The following is a 19,441-nucleotide window of genomic DNA, read 5'->3' as shown; positions in this document are numbered from 1 at the left end:
TGTCTAGCGTCTGGCTTAGTATTCTGTTCTCGTTTCAGTCTCGCATCGTGTCCTGTCTCCAGCCTCGGATACTCCAGCACTTGGGCCCAACCTAGGGCTCACATCACAGTGGGAGTATCTGTACATAAGGTGATTCTGTCAGGAAAGTGACTCTTGGCAAGAAGAAACCTTCTAAGTAACAGCAGGGCCTATGAAAGCACAGTAGGACAGTGACTGTGCCAGTGTCTGTATGAGGTGTGGAGTGTAAGCTTAAAGTGGCAGTGCATGGGGTGATGAAGGATGTAAATTCTACACACAAGACCTTTAACAGGTGCTCACAGACTATGATGTTGTCACGGCAACTACAGCTAGAGAACAAGAGACAACCCCAAAGGCCATTCAGTTGGGACTGATGGGAGTGAGAGGTATGTGTGGAGAGAAGGAATACATAAAAATAATTGCATCTGGGGAAAATAAAGGCAATGATATATCTTCCCTGGCAATTCTCCAACCAGTACACCTCCACCATAAGATCTTCTCTGGGGATGGGCATCCTTGAAGTGAATGGTGAGATAAAATGGGAGTGATGGCCAGGATGGGAAAGAGTTAACAACAGAGACAGTGTGGCATTCTGTGCACCAAATAAAACAGCACATGGGAGTGCAGAATGTCAAAGAAGATAAGTATTTTTATTCAGTTCTGATAAATGTAATTCTCTTCTGATGACGTGTCTGTTTTTTTGTTTTTGTGTTCTCTAAAGGCAGGTATGGGTCATAGAAATTTCAGTTACTCATGGAAAACGGTAGACAGCTTTGTATGAAGGTCATGAGCCTGTAACTTCCATCCCACTCCCATTCTGACCTATCTGTCCACGGCCTCCTACTTTGTTATAACAAGGCCCAATGTGAATTTGACCTTGTCTTCAATCTGCAGGCTTTCAAACTCACTATTTTATTATACACTTTAGGTAATTCTCTTCCTCTGCCCAGATGAGAACCAGCAATTTCTGCTGTAAGTTACCCATCTGTGCTTGTGACTCAGTTTTTCTTTCGTTCTCTGTTACCATAGTCTGACCTGCCAGGCTTGCTCTACAGCTCTATATATCTCAACTCTTACCTTCCTTTGCCTTCTTAATCTCCATCTACCTCCAATTCATAGCTGTAATTCATAATTTCTCTCACTATCTCTATTTCCATCTTTAATATCTCTATTATTCCCTTCCAGGGTTCTTTTGAAGACCCTGACCTGGAGTTACACGCTGAGTACGGTTCTTTGCGGAAATGGGACCCGTTCTCCGGGTTTCACGACTGGCCGTTGTTCGGCGCGCCAAGGGCACAGCCTAAGAGCTCAGCTCACCTTCGGAGGGCCGAGATCTCGTGGCTCTGAAGAGAGGTGGATCAAAGGTTGGTGTCTGGGCAGGAAATTGGTGTGTTGTGGGGGATGGAAGATCTACGGCTGTGTACACAGAGACCCGAGATCTTTGGGCACAGAGCTCAGAAAAAGCGATGCAACAGACTTTTAACATCCTAAACCAGTGAGTCGTTTGCTATGTCTGTGAAACAGAGACACCTCTTTTTCCCTTATTAGGGCACGAGAGAGCCTGTGGTTTGTTAAATACTGGGTGAACATGTAATCTTTGGGGTACTGCAAGTCTGTGTATTTGCTGTTGCTTTGCTCACGTTTGGGTGCTAGGTGGCGGGTGCCAATGCTTTTTTTGCCTGTGGGCGAGGGGGGATCGTTGCTTGCTGCTGCTTATGCGTGAGAGGGAAGGAAGCTGGGGGGGTGGTAATTTGGGGTTCTAGCATATAACTGTCGTTCATTCTTTGAGGACACTGTTTTCATGGACAGTTGTGAAGAAAAAGCATTTCAGGATGTATATTGTATACATTAGTCTGATATTAAATGTACCTTTAAAACCTCTGAATGATCTGCCTCCATAATCCTTCAACCCGATGACTTCAGCAACCCATCCCCATAGCGATGCAGTCATCCAATCAGAAATATCTCCTTTGTCCTGCCCATCCTTTCCCACCTGCTCTACAGCTTGATCCCAACTTGTTTTCTTTCCTTCCCAGCTCCGACAAAGTTTCTTCAACCTGAAATGTTCACTCTGCTTTTCCCTTCCACAGAAGTTGTCTGATCTTCTGAGCGTTTCCACCATTTTTTACTTTCATTTCAGAGGTCCTGCATCTATGTTTTTTAATCAATGTGAAATTTCACTCCAGAATCTCCATATTAAGCTGTTTCAGTTCTGAAAAAATAACCCCTTAAGACCAGTGAATTAATTTAATTGATTATACTGCTATAACTGGGGAAGTTGCTTTTCTCGTGGTAAAAGATCAAAAGGGCATGAGAGAGAGAGATTAAACTGAATTGCTGGCATAATCACTGGTGTGTTACTCAGAGAGATAATGTTTGATGTTAGAATTTTAGAGCTGGCTTCAGAATTTGCGGGGGTTTAATGGTATGCACAGAGTTTAATGCTTCCTCTGAGGTTGTTCGCTTAGTAATTTGGATTGACTTCCTAAGGGTTACAACATCTGAGCCAACTGGGGAGCGATTCCATTGGCACACGGGATAGTAGTCATAGATAGTAATGACAACGGAAAAGGACGTTTGGTCCATCATGTATTTACATCAACACACACAAAATGTTGGAGGGACTCGGGAGGCCAGGCAGCATCTACGATGGGGAATAGTAAGTCGACGATTTGGGCTGAGACCCTCCATCAGGACTGGAAAGGAAGAGAGGGGAGGAAGAAGCCAGAATAAAAAGTTGAGGGAACGGGAAGGAGTATCATGTTGTTCCCTTCTCAACATTTTGTGTGTGTTGCACTAGATTTCCAGCATCTGCAGAGTCTCTTGTGTTTATGCTCAACTCAACATCGTGGCTCAGCAGCTTAGTACAGCTGTCCCACGGCTCCAGGAAGACAGCTTTGTTTCTGACCTCTGGTCCCATCTGCGTGGAACTTGTGCTTTCATCTCCTGGCTCTGTGGGGGCACTGTATTCTTCCCTTGCGTCAAAGGCATACTGGGAGAGGAGGGATTGCAGATGCTGGAATCTGGAGTAAAAATGAAACTGCTGGGAGGGAGATGGAGGGGGAGAGGAGAGAGAGGGAGAGGGAGATAGATATTACACCAACCCAGGAACCCCCGATTAACTCTAACCAAATCACAGGACTGTGGGAGGAAACCAGAGCATCCAGGGAAATCCCATGCATTCCACAGGGAGTACATACAGAGAGGACTTACTGAGTTGGCATTAGAATTGAGCTCTGGATTCTGGAATGCTCCAAGCTGTAGTGGCATCCTGCTAATTAGTAAGCATGACTCCTGTTACAGGAAAATAGGAAGACGAGGATATGGACTCATAAGGTTTACTCTGCTAAGAGCTAACATGGACTTGATGGGCCAAACAGGCTCCTTCTGGGTTATCATGTGCAAGTATGAGCACTATTTGTGCCATAACCTTCAAGGCTATGGACAGAGAGAGGGATGGTGAATGGGATTAATTGGGAAGATCCAGTTTTAGTCCAGAAGGATAGGATGGAACAAATAGCCTCTATTTGTCGTGTAAATTTCCTTTGTTGTTTGAAGATGAAATCAGTAGGATTCAGGCTGGGTGTGTGATGGAGAGGTAAGGTGGAGGGTTCCTGGCATTTCAGGATCATGTTGCAGACTGAATAATATTCAACACTGCAAATGTCTAATCTGTGTTTGGGAGTCTCTCCACTAGATAGAGAGAGCAAATACAATATACCCGATGGAAGGATGTTTGTAAATCACTGTTTAACATGGGTGAAGGTGTTCAGTGCCTGAATAGAAGGAAGGCAGGAGGTTAAAGAGCAACCGTTGCTTCTGTTGATATGTGTTCTGTTTCGCAAGTCTGGGCAAATAGCAGGGACTGAGGACATGCTGGCAAAGTATTTGTTATTAGGAAAAAGTGTCACTCCGAATGAACTCTTCTTAATAAAATTAATCTTGCAGGCAGAGCAAGGCAGTTCCCATAACTCAAGACTGGGCAAATATTTAAACTTACTTTCTTCAAACAAGCAGAAACTTGAATTGAGGTGCAGCATAGCTTTGTGCTTGGAGGGATGAGAGAAAAGGAATGAAACTATAGAGAAAAGTCACGTGAAGAGAAGTAGAGGAAAAATTCACGATGGCTCTAGCGCTGTTTGCATTGAAGAGGATTGGCCGCTGTTGCCTTGTTTTGGCGCATTGTTTCCAAAGCTGCTCTTTATGGGAATGGGTATAACTGACCGCTGGTGGCACAGTAGCCTAATGGTTACCACAACGCTGAACAGTACCAGCGACCCAGGATCAATCCCACCGCTGTTAGTAAGGAGTTTGAACATCCTTGTGACCATGTGGGTTTCCTCTGGGTGCTCCAGTTTCCTCCTACAGTCCAAAGACAGACCAGTTGGTAGGTTATTTGGTCATTGTGAGTTGTCCCGTAATTAGGCTGGGGTTAAATTTGGGGTTGCTGGGCAGACGCAAACACTAGGTTAAGTGCAGGCAAAAAGATAGTGAGTAGCGAATCCAGAGTGGAGGAACCAAATCAACCAGTTCAGCTTCAATATCTTCAAAGCACCAAAAGAGCCAATGAAGTATGTTTGGAGTGTAATCAAAGCTTGAAAACAATATGTGAGATCATGAGAAGATTTTTTTTTACTGTGGTTTGGTTAAGTGATTTGTACTCAGTGGCCACTTTATTAGGTACCAGACTGTGTGTTCATGATCTTCTGCTGCTGTAGCCCATCCACTTCAAGGTTCAACACGTTGTGCGATTAGAAGTGTTCTTCTACACACCACTGTTGTAATGCGTGGTTATTTGAGCAACTGTCACCTTCCTGTCAGCCTGAACCAGTCTGGCCATTCTCCTCAGACCTGTCTCACTAACAAGGCATTTTCACTCACAAAACTGCCTCTCACTTGATGCTTTTTGGTTTTTCACTGCATTTTCTGTATACTCTAGAGACTATTGCGCATGAAAATATCAGGAGACCCACCTACAATCATCCCACGGTCAAAGTTATTTAGATCACATTTCTTCCCCATTTGGATGTTTGGTCTGAACAACAACTGAGCCTCTTGACCATGTCTGCATGCTTTTATGCATTGAGTTGCTGCCACATGATTGGCTGATTATGTATTTGCATTAACGAGCAGGCATATAAGTGTACCTACAAACTGTCAACTGAGTGGGTATTACCAGTACTCCATGGGATCTGCACTGGCTGTTGTCTTTAAAGTTTACTTTTACAACATGGGAGCCCTCAATATTCACAACATGCGGTCCAACATTATTGCTTGTCCCTAGTTTCCCCTCCCTAACTCCTTCATTGTATGAAGTGAGAGACCTTCTCCCAGTACTATCATTACTATCAGCACTTAGCATTATCAAGGGTCTCACCCATCACTCCAGCACATGCTTTGACTTTCTACCATCAGGCTGAAAACTCCGATACAACAAGACAAGAATAGTCCGGAAAGGAAACAGTTCCTTCCCTCTTTCCCTCAGGCCATCAGGCTTCTAAATTTCCTGCCACACAGAATTCAAAGTGTCACCGGTTAATTTCCTCTGTACCCTACAATATTTAATTTCTGCATTTTACTTTGCTTGTTTATGCATAATTTATTTGTAGATTTTATTTTTACTTTCATAAGTTATTCTGTGCACTACTATGCTTTACACCCTGGTCCAGAGAAATGTTGTCTTGTTTGATGGTAGACAGTTCATGTATCTGGTTAAATGGCAATAAGATTGATCTGTCTATGGTTGAAGAGGAGTTTTCTGGATCGTAACTCAGTGTTGATGAAGGAATACTCGTTACACATCTGTTATAGTGGCACATGATTTATCAGCTAAGTAGGAGGGTATAACGTTACCTCGATCAGAATAAGGATTAATATTACCGGCATATGTCGCGCAATTTGCTGTCTTTGCGACAGCAGTACAATGCAATGCTTAATAATAGAGAAAAAAAGCTGTGTATTACAGTAAGTATGTTGGTTGGCTGCTGGTGTAGTGGCATCAGCACGGGACTTCGAGGCAGATGGTCCTGAGTTCGAATCTGCCCGGGGCCCAACCAGGGCAGCAGCAGTAGCTGAGTGGAAGAACCTTGCAATCTACTTTCTTATCTTGCCATGAAAACAACTACGCAATCTATAGGTTCAACACTCAACAATAACATGTATAATAGTCATGTTAAATAAGTAGTATAAAAGTAAAATTTAAGAAAAGTAGTGAGGTAGTGTCCATGGATTCAATGTCCATTCAGAAATCTGATGGCAGGAAGGGAAGAAGCTGTTCCTGAATCATTGAGTGTGTACTTTCAGGCTTCTGTACGTCCCCTCTTATGGTAGCAATGAGAATAGGGTGATGGGGGTCCTCAATGATGGATGCCATCTTCTCCATCTGATCATGTTTGAGAGGTGCTACCAACCAGTCTTGCTGAATTTCTACACTGGATTCTGCATGTAGGTTACACTGTATTTTCTCCACCGCTGTTAGTGCTGGTGAATAGTTAAAAAAAAGCATGTGCGAAGCGAAGGAAGCATTTAGCCCCTCAAGCTTCTTGTACTATTTAATTAGATAACGACTGATTCATATCCACTTTATTTATTCATTATTCCTCCATAACTTTTCTCTGCAATTAATCAAATAAAAATCAATTCACATCAAAGCAGAATATTTTATTTCAACCCAGAACTGAAAAAGAAACACAGTTTGATCGCCTTCGTCATGTTATGGTGGAGGAAACCCGCTTCATATTTCCACCGCTCTTTGTGGGAAAGTAATCTGCAAGCTAAAAGACCTTGCATCATTTACCATCTTTGTTCTGCAGTTCCCTAGGATACCTTGTATAAATATTCCTGCATTTGACAGCTCCTCTCTCATAAGATGGCATCGCTGATTGAATGATGCCCATTAAATTTGACACCCTTCCTAAGTGATGAAATGCTCCTGACACACGCTTCGCATGGTCTGCACAAGAGAAGTTGTGCTCCGTAGAGTGCCCTTATGATATCAACTGTTTTATCCTCAATTGCCAACCTGCTCTTCCAGAAAATCAGATGAACTTTCATTTGCATTTGGCACACATAATTTCCCAGTCCCTCTCACATGCTGCTAAAAATAGATACGTGATAAAAATTGCTTTCCCTGTTCAATTTTGCACTAGTGTCTGCATCTGTCTGTGTTTTATATGTGTATATATATATATATATATATAAAATACACACACATACACACACACATGCATACATATCAATTAAATACAGTATATGCTCGTGCACACACACATTTTATATATATGTATATACATACACACACATAGTATATAAAGGCAGCACAGAGGCAGAGTGGCTAGCAGAGTAGTTTACAGAGCCAGCGGAGTTCAAATTCCATCACTTTCTGCAAGGAGTTTGTACATTCTCCACATGACTGTGTGGGTTCCCTCCTGGCGCTCCGGTTTCTTCCCATGTTCCAAACATGTACGGGTTAGTAAGTTGTGGACATGCTATGTTCACACCAGAAGCACTGCTGCCCCCCCGCACATCCTTGGACTCTGTTGGTCTTTGATACAGACGATGCCTTTCACTGTTTATTTCTATGTACATGTGACAAATAAAACTAATCTTGTCCTTTCCGTGTATCCTATCAGTCTGAGTAGGCCCAGGATACCACTGCTGTTCTGCTGGTCACAACCTTCCCCTCACTCGTCCTCCTTCAGCAGAGATGGAACAATTAGCTGAAGTGTAGGCTACTGCCAAATGCTGGTACAGGACTGGGTATGCATCTGTGGGTCCTTAGGCCAAGTTTTTTCTCAAAGACCTGCCATATGGCAGAGGGCACACGCCCATGTGACTGCTCACAGCTTTGCTTCAAGGACTTCTGCAAAAAGGATCTGAAGCTGGCTGACATCGATGCGAATAGCTGGGAAGACGTAGCAGTCTGGCAGCTCGAAGAGGTGTGCAAAGAGCAGAAAATGTCCACAATATTGAGCTGGCCGCCAAGCGAGCTCAACGGATGGAGAGGGCCACTCCAACCAGAGGCCCATCTCCATTCATCTGCAGCCAGTGTGGGAGCGACTGTCACTCCAGAGTGGAACCCCTCAGCCACTCTAGGAAGTGCACCATCACCAGCTAACTTTTTTCCTGCATTACCCACCGTCTGTCGAGTCAGAGGATGCCAAAAACATTCCAAAATGCATTGGAAGAATGGTTACTTCTATAATTGCAGAGAAGACGGTTTGAATCTGGGGAATTCCCAGGTGTGTTCACCAGAGTAGTAAAGTGGCAAAAACAGATGTTTAAAAACCTGGATTTGTACTGATTGATGGACGTCAGCTTCAAATAGAATAGTCCATTCTCTTGCTGTCTCTGCCTCAGCATGTGGTGCCAGCATGTTAGACTTGCGTAAGTTTTTTACGCAGAGGGTGGTGAGTGCATGGAATGGGCTGCCGGCGACGGTGGTGGAGGCAGATACGATAGGGTCTTTAAAGAGACTCCTGGATAGGTACATGGAGCTTAGAAAAATGGAAGTAATTTCTAAGGTAAGGACATGTTTGGCACAGCTTTGTGGGCCGAAGGGCCTGTATTGTGCTGTAGGTTTTCTATGTTTCTGTGTTTGCTGGAGGTTACGTTTCAAAGGTTCAAATAGATTTATTATCAAGTATATATGCAGTATACAACTCCGAGATTCATGTTCCCACAGACAGCCACAAAACAAAGAAAACCAGGGAATCCATTCAAAGAAAAACATCAAACCCCCAATGTTCCAAAAAAGGAACAAATCCCGCAAAACGGCAAAAAAACTAGCGAGAGGCATAGAATATGCAACACAAAACATGAAACAGTCCAGTCGTATTCAGTTCAGCTCAGTTCAGTGCAACCCAGCACTGTGTCGTTTGTTAACTTCCGGCCACAGAGCCAGTCTGCCCCGATCAAAATCGCACCAAATAGCAACAAAATAGCAAGCAGAAACACACCATCACATAAACTACAGAGTCCAGTCCACAAACCGCATCGCTGAAACCTTGCCCAAGACCCAGGACTCCGTTGCCATCCTCCAGCAGCATCGAGAGAGAGAGACACTTCAAACGCAGGGACCTTCCTCTGGAAACAGAGGACGAGAGGGAGCCCATTACTTGCAGCCACCTTTCTTCCGGCAGCAGAGTGTGAGAGGGAATTGGAGACTGGTCACCTGCAGGTAAACAGCGCTGAACGCCCGCTGTTCTTGTCCGCGATGCTTTAATTAGCGAGCTCAGCGAGAAACGTATTCGATCACGGGCTTGCGCGCCCGCCCCAGGCTTCTTGGCCTCCAGGCCTCACACTTTGTTCGCAACCTCACTGAACCCCCTTGGAGACAGCAAAGCGCCAGATTGCTCAATAGGCCTGAAAACACACCACCAAAGTGTCATCGTCCGAAGGAAGTCGCCGTTGTTCGCTGGCACCATCTTCCCCCCCGGAATGTCATCACATTCAGTCTTCTGTTCCATCACTGGTCTGACCTTTGAGCTGAACAACAGAGTGATGTCCCAAGAGAGAGTCTGGATGCACTTTGCATCTGACTCCTCAGATTTACAGAAAGGACAACTGGCAGTGGACAGTAAGTCCATTCATTTAACAAGATCACCAAAAATGAGGACAGAGTTAAGTACTTTGCTTATGTCACTTTATTTCAATACTTTAATTATTTTAATATCTTGATGTGCTTCTAATTAAATTTATTTTCAAAGTGTTTTTATCCTCATAATAAATTGAATAATTTTGAATGCCTTTGATAGGATGGATCCAAATATTTTATAGGATGTGGTGGGTGGCCCAATCACACTTCCACACTTCTTAAATAGAATAATCTGCTACTAATCACTTTTTTTTTCTTGGCAAACCAAAGAAAAGAGTGGTCAAGTTTAGCTATGAATGTGACACTGAAAATGCAAGGTTAGAATGAAAGGTTGCAGACTCTAGCACAAACAGGCAGCAACTTAATGTATTTGCAGACTTATTCAGTGATGTTTAAATATTCCTCCTGAGATGTGAAGGTAGCCTGAACCTTGTGAAGTCTACCCAATCAGCATTTGTAACGATACAACCATCTCACAAAGCCGGGCATGCCTTTCAGTAATGCTCTTCGTGATCTATAACCAAATAAGCACTTTTGTGACATTGACAAAGGGCACAAGCAAGTTGTGCACAGCAAATTCCCACAAATGTCAATGAGAAAATAACCAGCTTTTTCTTTAACTGATGAGTCTGAGGGGGTTAAATGTCAGAGCACTTAGCTGTTCTGGAAAAACATGTGGCATGCAATCTTTAACATTCATCTAGGGTGCAAGAGGGCCTCATTTTATTATCACCTCTGATCATATATTGTTCTCTCAGTGCTGCCCTAGGTATATCAGCCTTAACCCTGGAATAGTATGAGCTATTGATCTTCAGTCCTGAGGTTCAGCTAATATTTTAATACTTCCTGAATAAGCTCACTGTGACAGCAATGAGTTAAGCAGGTACTCATTTAAAGTTCTCAGCTGAAGCCAATGTGTTGGCCTAAATAATGTGATAATAGATTTTCTTTGCTTGACTCTACCATGGCTGTCTTGATAAATGTTTTGTAAGCAGAAGCAGAGGATTAATGAACGTGTCCAAAAGGCACTATGTTTCAGGAAAATATAATTCAAATTATGTAGATTGGGTCCTTCTGTATATATCAATCAAAGTTGAGGTTTGATGACCTCAAGAACCATTAGCTGCAAAGTCCTTCCGATGGTCTTGACAGTCATAACGTGCAAAATATGATTAAAGATTAGCTTCATTTGTTGCATGCACATTGAAAGCATGCGGTGAAGTGCGTCGTCAGCCTCAAATCCAACTAGTGAGAATCGTGCTGTAGAAAGCCAGCAAGTGTCGCCACGCTTTTGGTGCCAACGTAGCAGGCCCACAACGTCCCAACCCTAACCCTAACCGTACCCCTTTGAAATGTGGGTGGAAGTCAGAACCACTGGAGGAAGCCCACGTGGTCACGCAGAGGATGTACCAATTCCTTACTGGCAGCGGCAGGAAATTGAACTCTGAACGGTGATTGCTGGCACTGTTCTAGTGCTACACCAACCGCTACGTTACTGTGCCGCCCGTCCGAGGTAACAATTGAATCAAAAGTCTGGACTAAAAGAGAATAGAAGCCAGCAGTAGGTTTGCAAACACACAAACAGAAACTCAGCTATCATATCAATTTGGATCTATGTCCCTGAGAACGCTATTAACCTGCTAGCCTACAGCCAAACAGTTAAATTCTAGGATGTGCACCCAAATTAGTTCCCACCAGGTCCTTTAGAAATCCCCTTAATTAATCAACCCAAATATCATACTGCACCTAGACTGAACTGGAACCACATGTAGTGGATAATTAACCTTTGGTGGTGAGCGCCATTGTTAACTCACTGAGCGGAATGAGAAGACACACTGGTATGGGCTGGCAAGTGTCCATGTTATCTGTGAGTATGTTTCTACCCAGACTAATCCACCAGAAGTGGTTAGGCATCCAACCTGCTTCTCTGCATCAGGTTGAAATGTCGCGTCCCAAAACTTCAGCTTTTTACTCCCTTCCATGGGTGCTGCCTGACCTGCTGAGCTCTTCCAGCATTTTGTCTGTGTTACTCTGGATCTCCAGCACCTGCAGAATCTCTGGTGTGTTTAACTTTTACAAAGTATTGTCCCTGGTCTTCTATGGAGGGATCTCAACCCAGTTTGGAACAGCACCCCAAATCAAGGGATACTAGCTTACTGTTGAATTTAACAAGGCAAGTAGCCTGCTACCTATCAGTGTGTTAGGCTTGAAGCTTGTGCAAGGGTCTGCAGATTGTCTCGGGGAAACCCTATCACATGTATCCTCAGTGTCAAGCTTATCTAGGGTATAGTTATCTGAGGGCAGGAGCCACAGGGGTATTTGATGGCCCTGGATCTGTACTCCCTGAGGCTTAGGTGAATGAGGAGGTATCTGAATGAAACCAACCAGATAATGGTCATAGAGAGAATGCTTCCAGTTTTGGGAGCGTCTAACACCAGAGGACACAGTCAGAGAATACAGGAATGTCCCTTTAGAACAGAGTTGAGGAGGCATTCCTTTAGCCAGAGGAAGGTGAATCTGTGGAATTCACTGCCACAGACGGCTGTGGAGGCCGAATCATTGGGTACATGTGAAGCAGAGGTTGATGGGTTCTTGATGAGTAAGGGCATCAAAGGTAGGAGAATGGGGTTGAGAGGGAGAATAAATCAGGCCATGATTGAATGACAGAAGCTGAACAGCCTAATTCTGCTTCTACATTTTATGGTCTTATTGGAGCCCCGACTCAGATGAAGGATTTATATCCAGAATCCAGCAAGCCCGAGCTGCAGGAGTGTTAAATGTATAGCATATTTAGCCACAATTAACATAAGGCTTAATGCAGTCTCACTGTGTCTCAACACCACCTAATTATTTTCCCATCTTGTTCAGCTGGTTTGATCCCACAAGCTGGTTCTGGATCTTTGTCAAAGTTTCTCAAATGACATCAGTGCACATTTCCTAAGTGAACTTTGATAATCTGATAAATGTTCAAAGGGATTGTCTCACAATATTGATGCAAATGATAGGTAAAAGAACCAATGTGTTTGCCGCTGTGCTAGACTGGTTTCTGAATAATCATGTGGTGAGGACAGACCAGAGAGCAGATGTTCCTCATGTAATATTCATTGTTCTTGCATATTGTTAACTAAGCATTAGATAATGTCCTGATGGCTGTGGGCACATTACAGCAATTACAGATCTCTCACATTGCTTTTGTCAGACTTTGACAGGAATGTTCTGGAGTGTTCTGGAAAATACAAAGCAATTAATTATCAGCAGAGTAAATTGGGATGTTTCATTGAGCATAACAGTAGATTGGAAGAATTTTGGAAAGAGGTTATTAATTCAACTCATCATGAAGCAGTGTGAGGCTGTTGTGCTGTAAGAATGTTATTCCTTTTCCAACCCTTTGCAACTTTTGTTATTAATCAACCCAACTTCCAACAACCTTCAGAATCAGAATCAAGCTTAATATCACTGGCATATGCCATGAAATTCATTAACTTTACAGTAGCATTTCAATGCAATTCATGATAAATAAATATAGAAAAAAACTTGAATTACATGAAGTATATATATATATATATATATATATATATATATATATGTCTATTAAATAGTTGGGTTAAATAGGTATTAAAAAAAAAGAAATAATTTAAATAAAACAGGTAGTGTCCAAGGTTTCAATGTCCATATAGGAATCAGATGGCAGAGGGGAAGAAGCTGTCCCTGAATCACTGAGTCTGTCCCATCGGGCTTCTGTACCTCCTTCCTGATGGTAACAATGAGAAAAGGGCATGTCCTGGGTGGTGGGGTTTTGGAGATCAATGTAGTTCCCTATGTCATCATCCTTCTGGTTTGCCAACTGGTTTCCTCTTGTTACAGACCTTCATTTTAATGGAAATAGTTTCTTTGTATATATTTAAAAATAAGACATAATTTTGAACACCTAGATTAATTAATCTTCAGTGCTGCAAAGTAAACATATCCATCTTCTCCAACTCTCCACATAACTCAATTCCTAAGGTCTGATAGTTTTCCATTAAATTTCCACTGCAAACTTTTCAATTCCTTGACTCCCTTCCCATATTGAATGTCTGAGGAACACTTAAAATGATTTCCATCTTTGCTTTGCGTGTTTTTTTTTAAAAACCTATCGTCATTTAGTTCTTTCTTCTTTTAATGCACTTTCCCTTTTACCCCTTTAAGTTGGTATTACTTTGACTATGGGCCCTGGTTGAAGACATTCCATTGATAACGTAACTGGAACAAAAGGCATCTGTGCAAGAAGTGAAATGGGAGAGATTGAGCCTCCTGTACTACAAAGAAAGGAGATAGGCTTCATTTGTCACATGTACATTGAAACATACAGGGAAATGTGTGATTTATGTCAAACCAAATCAGAGAGTTTTGTGCTGGGCAGCCCACAAGAGGCACAACACTTGCCCACAACTCACTGTCCCTAACTGTATGTCTTTGGAATGTGGGAGGAAACCCATGCAGTCAATGGTGAGAATGTATAGATTATTTATAGACAGTGGCAGGAATTTAACCCCAATGTCACTGTTGGTGCTATAAATGCATTACAGGAACAGCTATGCTACCTTGCGTATTAACAGACACTGCGTATTGCCAAGAGTACAACTTATCAATGGATGCTTTAATTCTCTTGCCCACTGTTCGGAAGGTTTTTTTGCTGGGGGCTATTCAAAAAGTGTTCAACCTGCAAATCAGACCAGGTAGCTGCAACCTTTACCATCCTCTCTCAATGGGTAGATATTAACACTTAGATCAACCACCATCTAATTGAATGATGGAACAAAGTCAAGGGACTGAATTTTTGAATTTCCAAGTAGAAAAGTGCACTTGAGTAAGATGTATCTCAATCAATTTTTCAACTGTAATTTCATTGTTGTTTTATTTTAAAGTCAATTTTTATTCATCTAATACTAGTAAATATTGAATCTAAGAGTAATAAGCTTCAAGAGATGATAAAGGAACTAGAACTGAAGGCTAAAAATTGGACGTCACTTACTTTAAGTACACTAAATTGTCCTTGCATTTATTACTAACCTCTACCAAAATCTGTGGAATTGCATTAGTGTTAGCATATTTTAAATTCAAAAGTTAAACCAAATGAGATCTGCCCTGGTTCTGATGGGAACCATTTGCTGATATTCCACCTGGGTTGCCTCCAACTTGATGGCATGGATATAATTTTCTCTAATTTCCAATATATTTTCTCCTCTTCCTCCTTCTCTTTTTCTTCCATTCCCTGATCTGTTTACCATCTCACTTCTTTTCTACTCATGTGTCCAATACCTCAATCTTCTTCCCCTCTTCCTTCCCTTTTTTCCATGGTCCACTGGTCTCTCCTATTGGGTTTCTTCTTCTTTAGCCCACTACCTCTTCCACCCATTTCCTCCCAGCTTCTTACTTCACCCCTCTCCCCCACCTACCCATCTTCCATCTCACCTGGTTTCATCTAACGCCTGCCATCTTGGACTCCTTCCCTTCCCCTCACCTTCCTATTTTGGCCTCTGTTCCCTTCCGTTCCAGTCCTGATGAAAGGTCTCGCCCAAAACATTGTCTGTTTATTCCTCTCAATGCCAGACTTGCTTAGTTCCTCCAGTATTTAGTGTGGGTTGATGGTTAAACTTTATTTTAATAAACTTTAGTGTGTTTACTAATTGGCATTCAATGTGATTTTGTGATTTGTTTTTGCTTCTTGACTTTAAAGAAACACATATATACATATTTTAGCAACACACACAAAATGCTGAATGAACTCAGCAGGCCAGGCACGCATCTAAGGAAGAAAGTACAGTTGACATTTCGGGCTGAAACGTTGACCGTATTTTTTTCCGTAGGTGCTGCCCAGCCTGCTGAGTCCTCCGACATTTTGTGTGTGTCGCTTGGATTTCCAGCATCTGCAGATTTTCTCTTGTTTGTGATTGGTATGCATATTTTAAATGTCTTTGATCATCAGAGACAATGGAAAGTGGTAGGAAAGGCCGGAGATTGCCAGGACGGTCTTTAGCTCAGGCATTCCTTTCAACTGTCTGTAGTCTTGCTGTAGCTGATGGATTCCTCCACTGTACTGCAGACCCACAGCAGCAAGACCAGGTCAGTAACACACACAGAAGGAGAGAGATCAGTTGAGTGGACAAGGGAGTGGATATAGAGAGTGAAGGGAAAGATGTGCTTTGTGGTGGGATCCCATTGTATATTGCAGAAGTTACGGAGACTGATGTGCTGGATACGGAGGCTCCTGTGGTGGAAGGTAAGGACAAGGGGAACTCTATCCCTGATATGGCAGTCGGAGGATGGGATGAGGGCGGATGTTGTGGGGAATGGAGGAGATGTGGACGAAGGGCGGCATTGATGGAGGTAAAAGGGAAATCCCGTTCTTTGAAACAGGAGAACATCTCAGAAGTTCTAGAATGGAAAGCCTCATTCTGAGAACAGATGTGGCAGGGATGAAGGAACTCAGAACCTAAGGGAATGGCATTTTTACACGGATGGGAAAAGGTTGTCGACAAGATAGCTGTGAGAATCAGTAGGTTTGCAAAGCATATGTATAGATAGTCTCTCTCCAGAGATGGAGACAAAGAGATTGTTCGTGTGTGTCCAGGCAAATGTTCGGAACTATCAGTCATAAAAGATACGGGCAACAGGGTGGGGCTATTGACCATGGGGGTGGGATCCATGCAATGCAATCACGGTTCAAAGCAGATCCATATGAACAGCCTGCCTCAAGTGAGAAGCACAAATGGCATTCTATTGCAAGATTCAAATGAAATTAGCTTGCAAACTAATTGATTTAAATGTGAATGTAAACCACTCTGTGTTCATTTGCAATACACTGTGCCTGGAGAGTAATCCAGTACAAATCAGCAGCAGTGTTCAACTTGGCAAGCGTGAGATGAAGCTTTGAAACATCACAAGCAGCAACATGATAATGATCAGATCATCCGTTGAACGTGGGATAAATATCGGTCAGAGCACCAGGGAGATTTTTCCTTCTCTCCCTCCAAATAGATAAATAGGATCTTAAATGTTTATCTGAGAGGACAGGCTGGACCCACTGAAACACAGCTGTGCTCACAGTGTGATTCTGCTTTACTTCTACAGGAGCTAACTATGCTGTTTTAGTCATAGAGCACTACAGCACAGAAACAGGCCATTTGGCCCATCTAATCTGTGATGGTCTAGCTTTATGCCCAGTCCTATCTACCTAACCATACCCCATGATACCTCTCTCATCTTTGCACCTATCCAAACTTCTTAAATGTTACATTTGAACCTGCATCTCGCACTACCACAAATGTATCATCCCGAGTGAAGGAGCTCCTCCTCAGTTTCCCCTTTCACCATCAACCTGTGCCTTCCAGTTCCAGTCTCACCCAACATGAGGGAGGAATTCCTGCATGCATTCATCCTATTTATACACATCATAATATTTTTATACATCTACAAGATCTCGTCTCATTCTTCTACGCTCTCAGGGAATAAAGTCCTAACCTATTCGATCTCTCCCTATACCTCAGGTCTCCAACTCTTGGAAACATTAATGTAAATTTTCTCTGTACGCTTTCAATCTTACAGACTTAGAATACAAGAGCATCTTTTTAGAACAGAGATGAGGAAGAATTTCTTTAGCCAGAGGATGGTCAATCTGTGGAAACCAAGCCTTTGGATACATTTAAAGCAGAGACTGATAGGTTCTTAATTAGAAAGGGCTTCACATGGTGAGCAGAATTGATGGGCTGAAGTGTCTATTTCTGTTCCTATGCTTTACAGTCTTATGGTCTTATTGATGCCTTTCCTGTAGGTGACCAGAACTACACACAATTTAGTCTGATACTTAGGGAAATCTGCAACTTTCTGACTCCAAGGCATATGCGTTATCAACCATTGTTAAAACTACACATGATGCAAGTCAGAAGGAAGGGATTCCAGGAATAGAATTATTTTATTTTTTTAGCTAGGAAGACGCTATTCCACTTACATTGACAGAGAAATTTGACATGTAATTTCAACTTGCCCTTTGAGAATAAACCTTCATTTGCACCTCTGACAGGTGAGATATATATTTTTTTATTATCTTGTATCTGGGACATGTCCTCCTTCTGATGGTTGACAGGGGTTTTACTTTGTATTCCTGCAATGTCTAATGAAGAAACTAATGCTTCTGACGAACAGAACAATTGCTTCTCTGTAAAGGGAAATATGTTTCCTTCCAGTCAGCGGTTCACTAACTTATTTCAGCAAATGTCGAGTGGGATTTACATTTTTTTAAAGCTTACTTCTGAATGCTTATTATTCCTTAATTAATACTTAATAAATATCCAGTCATTATCAATTTTGTGTGTGTGTGTGTCAATTAACTGCTGTGTTTCTAAGATAACCACACACACAAAATGCTGGAGGAGCTCAGCAGGTCAGGCAGCATCTATGGAAAAGAGTAAGTAGTCGACTGACATTTTGGGCCGAGACCCTTCATCAGGAAGGGGAGATATTAGAGTAAGAGCCAGGGGTGCGGGGGGGGGGGGGGGTGGGGGGAGTGGAGGAAGAAGTACGAGGAGGCAGGTTTTAGGTGAAACTGGGAAAGGGGGGAGGAGTGAACTGACGAGCTGAGAATTTGATTGGTGAAAGAGATAAAGAGCAGGAGAAGGGGGAATTTGATAGGAGAGGACAGAATAACATGGAAGAAAGAGAAGGGGAAGGAGCACCAATATGGGAAGGTAAGGAGATAAGGTGTAAAACATAAAACATATCTCATTTTGGGATGATCAGACATTGTGAAAAGTACTTAATTATAGATATTTTTCCTTGAGTGTTGGTCTTCCTTTATTTGAGTGTGATGACTATCTCAGGGACACTCCAATTACAGCAAATATGTTGACACCACTTTAATTTTATTTTAACCTGTATATTTTAACTTAATTTCTGTAGGTGTACAGTGAAAAGCGTCATTCCAAAGAAGGCACAACAGCGCCCCTGCTTACTTTGAAGTTTGCGTTGGCTTGGGATGTCACCAAAATCTTTGACAAGCTTCTATAGATGTACATGGCCTGGTAGGACAATAGTGATGCCCAGGAATGGTAAAGGCTACAGAAAGTGATGGATCCAGCCAAATCTATTATGAGCAACGCCATCCCCACCACTGAGTATACTTACATGGAGCACTGCTGCAAGAATCCATCATCAAAGACTCGCACCATCCAGGCCATACCCACTGCTTGCTACAACCATTGGGCAGGAGCTACAGGATCCTTAGATCCCACACTGCCAGGTTCAGGAGCATCTATTACCCTCCAGCCATCAGGTTCCTGAACCAGCATAGATAACTTCACTCACCACAACTCTGAACTGATTCTACAACCTTCAGTCCCATCTTCAAAGGTTCTTTACAAATCATATTTTCAGTTTATTTTTGTATTTGCACATCGGTTGTTTATCAGTCTTTATGTGGAGTATTTGCAAATACTATTGCTTTTCTCTATTTTGTAAATGCCTGCATAGTATATTGGAACATACATGTACTTTGTTAATAAATTTTACTTTGAACTTTCAACTTTGAACCAACAGGTCAGAGAAAGACCTTAAGATTCAATCAGAATTCGGCCATAGTACCAGGTTGCTTAACCCCCAAGGCCATATGCATTATCTGGCACAAACCATCCCAACATCAGGAGAAGTGTGACAATGGGTAGCATGAGATAGGGTTGATGGCTGCCTGCCTGCTATATAGACCTCAGTCATAGCACCGTCACATCTTGTCAAGAAGCAGCTCATTTGTTAGGGAGTCAAAGAGAGCTACAATGTGGAAACAGCCCTTTGGCC

The 19,441-nt window shown here is 42.5% G+C and overlaps 1 long non-coding RNA gene across 1 annotated transcript; it reads left to right on the top strand.

The window, feature by feature from the left end:
* Nucleotides 1–1,214: 1,214 nt before the first annotated feature.
* Nucleotides 1,215–19,172, top strand: LOC140717026 (uncharacterized). The gene is made up of 2 exons (XR_012096418.1): nt 1,215–1,382; nt 18,551–19,172. It is a non-coding gene; the product is annotated as an uncharacterized lncRNA (long non-coding RNA).
* The last annotated feature ends 269 nt before the right edge of the window (nt 19,173–19,441 follow it).

The sequence above is a fragment of the Hemitrygon akajei genome, chromosome 27, assembly GCF_048418815.1.
Source record: "Hemitrygon akajei chromosome 27, sHemAka1.3, whole genome shotgun sequence".
NCBI lineage: Eukaryota > Metazoa > Chordata > Chondrichthyes > Myliobatiformes > Dasyatidae > Hemitrygon > Hemitrygon akajei.
This window is presented reverse-complemented; position numbering and strand designations above follow the sequence as displayed.